This window comes from Lytechinus pictus, chromosome 9 (genome assembly GCF_037042905.1).
Source record: "Lytechinus pictus isolate F3 Inbred chromosome 9, Lp3.0, whole genome shotgun sequence".
In the NCBI taxonomy this organism is placed as follows: Eukaryota; Metazoa; Echinodermata; class Echinoidea; order Temnopleuroida; family Toxopneustidae; genus Lytechinus; species Lytechinus pictus.
Genome location: NC_087253.1, coordinates 6,476,542 through 6,485,420, shown reverse-complemented (window position 1 = coordinate 6,485,420; position 8,879 = coordinate 6,476,542). Strand labels below are relative to the sequence as shown.

The following is an 8,879-nucleotide window of genomic DNA, read 5'->3' as shown; positions in this document are numbered from 1 at the left end:
TTACTATCCTCAGAGGTTACTTGACCTGGTTGCCATCCTTTCCGATAACAGTCCCAAATTACCCCAAGTGATTCATCCTGCTCTTGGAGTATCTTCAGTTCTTCGAGGCTGAACGAAGCAATAACATCGGCTTTTTCAGCTTCCAGTCCATCTTAATTAACCCCCATAGGTAGTTTGAGACTGCGACCGTCCAGGCAAGTGTAGATTCGGCTATCTGTTTCTGGTCCGTCAATCGCATCACTCACTGGAGCCTCATTATTAACTGCGCCAGACTCAACTTTTATATCAGTGACCATGACTTCCACTGTATTGTTTTGTTCTTGTAGTACTATTTCATTCTTTCTTTCAATCCTTGTAGCAGATGCCAGTATTGTATTGGGCTCAATGACAAGTTGCTGCTCACTCCGATTGGCTACTGTCACATGAAGTCTTTCTCCCTTCACCTGAGTGCAACCATCAAAAAGATCAATCGAAATCAGTCTTGGTCTGTCTTCTGACTCATCGTGTACAACCTGGACAAGAACATCTCGACCATCCCACTGGGCTGCGTTGTCCACGTGACACTCTAATCTCCTGACAGTGAGCGGTGGTATCACCTCATCGTTATATCCTGTCTTCAGCACAGTTGAAGTCTCCTGGTTCAACACAGGCTTAGGAAATGCCTTTAAGACCTCCGCAACCATCTGCCAGTCATTTTTTCCACTCTAGGACTCATCTCCCACAAAGCTATAAAGAGTATTGGAGCCTAATAAAACTGGGTATTCCTTTCTCTTACTAGGGACTACATCCTTAATCACGAGAAATCCTTCTTCGTCAGTCTTCCCATTGGCTGTAACTGGTGCCCTGAAGTAACCTACGATTGGGACAGCTCCTGAGATGCCAGTCACTCTTAAACCGCTATCAGTGCCTTCGAGAGCCCCAATGATCCCTTCTAAACATCTCTCGTAGACAACTAAGTGGAACCAGACTCGCTTCGGCACCTGTGTCTAGAATACATCCAGTCTCTACTCCAGCTATATTGACTATGGCTTTTGGACTTTCTGATAGTAGCGATGAAAGATAATTTGAGGAGTTGGATACTTTGAGGACTTCAGCGGATCCTTCACTCAGTTGATTTCCAGGATTACTCCTCACCGTTTCCATAATATCTGGACAATCTTTCTTAAAGTGACCTGGCTTGTCACAGGCATAACATCTAGTTGGTTTAACACAATATTTCTGTACATGGCCCTTCTGTTTGCAGTTAAAGCAATGTAACTCTCCTTTCTTCTTTGGCTTTTGTCGAAGATGAGGGGGGAGCTGTAGGGCCTGAATTTCCTTGACAACTTCACTAAGTCCTTCTTTAAGAAGATATATTTCCTCCCTCATTGTTTTTATCTCAGCTGTCTCAGAAGATGCTTCGACCCTGGCAGTCTCTACTTCACATTCTCTCACCCTTGGTCTTGGGACCGTATCTGTGTCTTGGAATAAAGTCATGACATCTTCTCTCATCATCAGGAATGTCCCAGATCCGCTAAAAATACAATACAATATCGTAAACCATAGAAAGAAAAAAAAAAAACAGAGAAAATAGAAGGAAATTGAACGAGAGAGGGAGACGTGATCGAGGAGGCCAGTGGCGAAGATATATTTCCTCCCTCATTGTTTTTATCTCAGCTGTCTCAGAAGATGCTTCGACCCTGGCAGTCTCTACTTCACATTCTCTCACCCTTGGTCTTGGGACCGTATCTGTGTCTTGGAATAAAGTCATGACATCTTCTCTCATCATCAGGAATGTCCCAGATCCGCTAAAAATACAATACAATATCGTAAACCATAGAAAGAAAAAAAAAGCAGAGAAAATAGAAGGAAATTGAACGAGAGAGGGAGACGTGATCGGGGAGGCCAGTGGCGTAACAGTCGGCGGGGGGGGGGGGGGGGGCAAGCTGCCCCCCTGGCGGATTTCACTGGGGAAAAAACGGGGAAAATAAAAGGGAGGGAGAAAGAAAGGGAAAGGGGAAGGAAAGTGAGAAAGGAAAGGAGGAAAAGGAATGAGAAAAGGAAAAGTGGAAAGAAAACAAAGAAAAATATATTTTTTTAAATGGAAAAGGAAGGAAAGCGGGAAGAAGAACGAAAGAAGAACATTTGAGAAAGAACAAATCATCCCGAAATAGACCTATGTAGTGCAATAGCATGATGGGAAATAAATTAAAAGATGACAAAATGGCATACAATAGCGGGAAATGAAGGTAGAATGGAATTAGTCAAAAGCTAAATTGGAAAACAAAGAAAAGGGACAAGAAATAAAAACTTAATAACACGACTAGGCTGACGAGGATAGAAAATAAAGAGCGGGAAGAAAGAGGGACTGCATACAACATTGTGCTATTAGCTTGCTAAATTTTATGCAAAATGAGCTACCGGGGCTTTGCCCCAGACCCCAAGCAGTAGGGGCTCTTCATGTATGACTATGACCTTCAAATGGCTCTATTACGCCCCCCCCCGTAGGGACCCTTCTTACATTAAGTTTTACGTTCAATCACTGGCGAACAGGCGGGGGGGGGGGGGGGTGTCTTGGTTCAACACCCAAGAGGAAATAAAAGAAATTACAGGAGACAGCGTATAATGAAATGAATGGAAATAATGAAATGTGTTATTTGCTGAATATAATGGAAAAATCTGTCACACAATTAAAATTTAATTTCAATAGGCAATTTTTTTTCCAGCTCGCTTTGCTCGCTGTCGACTTTTCCCCCCACATATCATATTTTATTGCTATGTTTTGCCCCCTCAAAATATTTGGTTCAGCTGGGTTAAATAAATGTGTTGTGTAAAAGCTATATTCTGTGTATACCCGCGATTTGATTAAATAGCAGCAATCTGCGAGGTTTTAATGGCTTTGATATCAAGATGTTACGGGGGCTCCGACCCAGACCCCAACCGCATAGCTCTGCCGTATATGAGTGCGGAAGGGTTGGGCCATGGTCCCCAAAAGTTCTACCAAGTATAAAAGGAGGAAAGAAAAGCAAAGGAAAAGTGTAGGATATGATTTTATTTACTGAATATAATGTCAAAAAATATCTCAAAGTTAGATTCTCATGAAAAGGTGATTTTTTTCTCGCTCGCTCGGGACTTATATTAAGCAGCTTTTTAGCACATGCGCCATACTGTGACCCTCGTTTTTTTGTTTTCATTATTCTGCACGCTACTGCTGCAAATAATCCTGTTCACAGTGGCGTACAGATCACAAAAAAGGGATGGAAAGAGAAAAGAGTGAAATATATTATCTGGATATCATGTAAAAATCTATCACAAAATTTGATTTTTGTATTAAAAATAACAAAATTTTTGCTCGCTCGCAACTTTTTTGTCTTGCCCTCTCAAAATCGTCGCCTAATTACACCATTGCGCCTGTTCATAGCATGATATGACCGGGAAATTTTTTGCTCTTGCCCCCCCCCCCCTGACGAGTCAAAACTGATCTCCGGCCCGCTCCTTTGAACTTGAAGACATTTCCCCCCCTTTTTTTTGCTTGTCAAATTTTTTTCTGGTACGAAATCCCTTTATTTGTGGTTTGAAGACTTTTTTTTCTTGTCAATTTTTTGGCGGGACGAATTTGCCCCCCCCCCTGGCGAAAATCCTAGGTACGCCACTGTCAATACCCCCTATTAAAAATCACTTCAGGACCCTGTACCCCACTGCCCCGACCTCTGTCACTTAATCCGCCCCCGGCTTTGAAAGTGAGGAGGGGGCTGACAATGTAAAAACAAATCACAATCATAAGCCATTTTTACGTTTTTGTACACGCTTGGGGGAAAAAGTCGCATTGGGGGCTGAAACCCGCAGCCGCCCGTTTTCGTGGCCCCTGTCCCATTAGGGATTATTTTTGATAAGCACGCAGACAAGCTATGTCAGCTTTAGGCATTCTTCCCTCATCTCCAATATGCTACATTTGGTAGAATCTCATATGATTGCGCAAATGATTGACGCTGAAGTGTAATGACATTTCGAGTGTCTTCATTCTATGAACCTGACACGGGGGGGGGGGGGGGGGGGTTGTGGGGCACTTACATTGACGAGTGGATACCATGCGCGACCAGCAAAAAAAAAAAACGTCAAAAGGATGACTTTTTCAAGATAGGGCACATTACGTACGTAACGTGATAAGGGTGTCAAAAGCACTAAAATAATGAAAAAAAAGGTATCTTTTTTCGCAGGAAAGCTACGTGTTTTGTGTCAAATTTGCGAGGGTGTAAAAAAATAAGACTAAAATGTTTTATAGAGGATGTACTTTTGCCCCAAGAGTCAACACTACGTGACATAACAATGAAAATATCGCTGTACTTGTTTAGGGGGTCAATTCAGGGAACTTGCCAAGAGTATCGTTTTGTTTCCAATACTTGTTAAGGGTATGGTTTCACATGCTAATACTTGTTAAGGGGTGCATTTTCAGAAAATGGAAAATACGTGTTTAGGGTGCTTTTCGAGACCCCATGGTCGCGCATGGTATCCACTCGTCAATGGAAGTGCCACCCCCCCCCCGGGACCTGACACTGCCACTGTCTCGCACTGTAGTCTATAGACAACCATACAAACTGCCCCACTCCACAACATAATGACATTGTCCTTTATACTAACCGATCACCAACCAGGCAGACTGAACTTGGACTTTGATTCCGACGGTTGAGCGAATAAATTAGCATGTCAAATACAATTAAAAATCATTTTGCACTATGACACAGGAAATAGTTCTCAGGGCGCGTCTTTGTTAGCGGGGAATACCACGTTTGGCTGGTTTTAGTGACAATGTACAACATGTACAATGTGAACAGCTAAATGGTTTCACTTCTGCGTTAAATTCCATTTGTAAAAACGCTATTTGACGATGATATATGCTGGTGGAATTGCCATTTTTTTCTACGCGTTTCTTACCCAGTGAAAAGTGTGAATTTGACTGACGAAAATTAATTTGGAGTAGATGTTTGTCTTTGGTATATACGGCGCCTTCATACATTGCACGTCGGATGTAGATTACTAGAGGCAAGCTCAATTCCCTGCAAGTAAGTGCCATGATATTAATGCAGACTATCTTCTTCATTTATGGTTCCAACAATACATGTATTAGTCAGGCAGCATATGTCATCTACTTCGACAAATTTGCTTAGTCTGATTTTTCACATTTAATTGATTTGTGACATCACAAGGATCAACTTCCAACTTGGTGACAAATTTTTAATGGTCATCTTGACCATGTGAGGGATCAAAATGGGGTCAATTTTCAAGATTACCCCGATCGTGTCGAGTCATACTCATACATCAAATTTTCTTGTTACACTGAACAAGAAATTGTACACAATTATATACCTGTGACCTCCCGTTAAGAAGTTATATATTACCGGAAATGTCACAAGGTCAATGAACTTTCGTTAAATGGCAAATTACACCTAATAGTCCAGTCAATATAGGGTTTGACCCACCACTAATTGCAACACAAGATATTCCATTGCAATGCTTTCAAGGAAGGTCCCCTAAACAGCATACTAAAAGTCCCAAGAAATCCAAGCAGTGGAAATTTATGAAATGTGCATATTATGCAAATTAGCCATGAAAAGTTAGAAAAATAGCCCAAAGATTACAAATTGAGTGTCCAAAACATTTTAATTTGAGCGAAACTTAATGATAAATAACTGTATTCCATGTTTTTTGTCAAAAGTGCAAAAGAAACTACCTCATTTGCATAATAGGCAAATAGGCATCCTTATATGGAAAATGTCAAGGTATTGTGATTTTTCTCTCATTAACTGCTTGAAAACTTCATTAATGTTGAAATTTACATGCTGCTATTACTAAGGATGTTGAATACATTTGTATTCAGCTTAGAGTCTATTGTGTAATTTGTATATTATGCAAATGAAAGTATCTAATATAGCATATAAATATTCAAGAAAACACACTGGTGATACATCCCTCAAAAATTGCAAGTAGATTATCTACTGAAATTGGAATGTGGCAAATACAGGAAGGTTTCCTAAACACCATATTAAAAGTCCTTAAATATACAAGCATATACGAAAATCACAAAATTTGCATTTTATGCAAATAAGACATGATAAATTACAAATAAGGAAAATAATCCAAATATTGAACATCAAGTGCAGGAAACAATACGAATTGAACTGAAGCCCATGATAAGTTTTACAAATCATTTATTTTTTTAATAAAAAATCGTAAATAAATCTACCTCATTTGCATATACATATAAGCATATATTTATATATATATATTATATATGGGGAAAAATCCAGAAATTTTGACTTTTCTCACAAAAACAGTTATGAAAACATTTCAATCTTGATCAATATGATGTAATCACTAATAATGGCAAATACAGTACATAAATAATCAGCTTAATATAGTACTAGTATTTGAAGTATAATTTACATATGCAATTAAGCATCCGACATGTTATAAATATTCAAAGAAACACATACGTGATACTTTCCTCTAAAATTCCATGTAGATTATGTGTATTAACCATGATGACCTTTCCTACACTCCTTGCTTGGTTGATGTTGACTATTGTCACGAGCAGTTACCCCACTCATATTGTACAATGATGAGTCCATTCTACATGGATCCCACTGCTTGAATGCTTCATTATTTCCATCCAAGTCTTGCTCTCTTCTTGACTTTGTAGAGACTTTGCGTTTCTTGCGAGTATAGTCTACGCTATAGTTAAGTTCCTGGATTGCCAAATGATCAGCACAAGATGTCACACCCGTACAAATTAATACCCATTAGCTTCGAATATTTGGTCCTTGTAGCACACCACTTAGCTTATAAACTTGGGGTCCTTGTATTTAAAGCGCTTAACGATAAATCTCCACCCTACATATCAGAGATCTTATCTCAACATAGACCAACACGCAGTCTCAGATCAGCAGATCAAGCATTGCTGAGGGAATCTCTCAGCCACACAACCTGGGGTGACAGAGCCTCTACATCTCTGGACCAAAGCTGTGGAATAGCCTTCCCCAATTTATCAGGAAAGCAGAGACAACGAACTTTTGAGTCTTACCTGAAGACCTTTCTGTTCCCCACTCCGACATTATCCCATGAATAACTCAATTGTAGCATTACTAGGACAGTACTTGAACTGAATGATGATCCTAAGCACTGTTTGAAGACATTGAAATTTATGAGATATTTCCTATTTTTGAGCAAGCGCCATGAGCGCCCAGTTGATGTGGATACCGGCGCTTTACAGGAACCCATCACCATCATCATCATCATCGCTAGTCTTGGTGGTGAATATGAGTAATTGCGTGGATCACAAGATCTCTGGGCATGCTTAATAATAGTAACAATGGGCATTTGCCTATACGAGCGACATGAAAGCCATTCATACATTAATGATGAAGGCTTAAAATGCATTATAGGCATCGTTCTCAGATACAGGAATCGTGATTAGACGTTCTTTTTTAATCCAGTTGCTGCTTCATGATGAAGCATCCATTTATGTTCTTTCCTCTTTGATAAATCTCCTATGGCAACCATCTCCAAATATCAAAGCTATAGTTTCTAAGTAAGTCGTATGCAAATAATAATATTAATTTCCTGATATTTATGGTAAACAGACATTCTCCAGTGAGACAATGAACAAACCAGATGGAGGACTGATTATTGCCTTTCAAACAAGAACACAACATAATGGAACACCCTTAACATCACCATCAAATTCCATCCAACATTGATTAGACAGTGTGTACCACTTCCAGGATTTATTTGCCACAATGTGTTACTCATGGGTATACTGTGAGGTTATCCAGAGGAATAAACCTTTTAGTAATCATGGTACGACTAAGGATGTTCTTCTGGAGGAATGCTGACTTTAATAGTGTCATGCAGATGTACTTTGGACAATCATACAACTCTCTGTACTGAAATCCGACAAGTCGGGCATACATGTAGGAGACTGAATGCCAATCAAGAGGACTTTAACAAGAACACACCGTTAACCACATCTTCCGACACAAGTTGCTTCAATGAGACAATGGACATAAATTGTGTCGGAAGATGTCAAAAGTTTTAGAGAAAGTCTAGGAAGGCTTGTATTTTGGAGCTCCAAAAGCATCAGTGAGGTAAAGCTCAGAATCGCTACAATGCATTAAAGAGGACCATAAGAGGGTTTGTAGACAAGCCTATAATACATAATTTGTTGACCGGATTGACAATGATCCAGGCTGTAACAATTAGCATGTTGGGAGCCCTTAATATTAATAGCTATGACTACACTGGAATAACATTATTAAGGCGAAGATTTTGAGTCTTAGCATTCACCACTGATCATGATGATGATGACGCTGATCTAAAAGTCCTGGGACCCAGTCCTGACCCACATATGGCCAAATAACATATTGTTTAGTCAAGCAGGTGTAGCCAGACTACTGAAGAAGTTTTAAAGAAAAAAAACCTGCATATAGCTACTAGGCCAGACGGAATCTCTGCTACACTTCTTAATGAGACTACTCATCAGATCTTACCTGCCATAACTTTGCTTTTCCTGGCCTCCCTTTATCATCTTTATACGGCGAAATTTCAAGAAAGTCTAAGTCCCATCCATAAAAGAAAGGGTTGTCAACTCTAACAAACTACACGCCAATTCAAATACTGTGCTTTGTTCTTGCCAATCCCATCATCTTGTCAGACTAACAACGCGGCTTAGGAAGCGAAGAATATATTTCCAGTATTTTTCCTTGAATATAAATCATATTAAGATAGATTCGAATGCTTTAATAGTGATAGTGTAGGAAAATGGACTATTTTGTTGCTCTTTGAATTTGTTCGTACCTGTATTTGCTAAGTGCGCATGTTTTTGACTAAATGAGCATGCTAATTAT

The 8,879-nt window shown here is 39.7% G+C and overlaps 1 protein-coding gene across 2 annotated transcripts in view; it reads left to right on the top strand.

Moving 5' to 3' along the window:
- The first annotated feature begins 4,707 nt into the window (after positions 1 to 4,707).
- The window catches only part of LOC129267854 (uncharacterized), a 40,851-nt gene continuing 36,679 nt past the window's right edge, over positions 4,708 to 8,879 (top strand). For both annotated transcript variants that reach the window (XM_064104567.1, XM_064104569.1), the window contains exon 1: positions 4,708 to 5,039. The gene's annotated coding sequence lies outside the window, so the exon portion shown is untranslated. The remainder of the gene's footprint in view (positions 5,040 to 8,879) is intronic.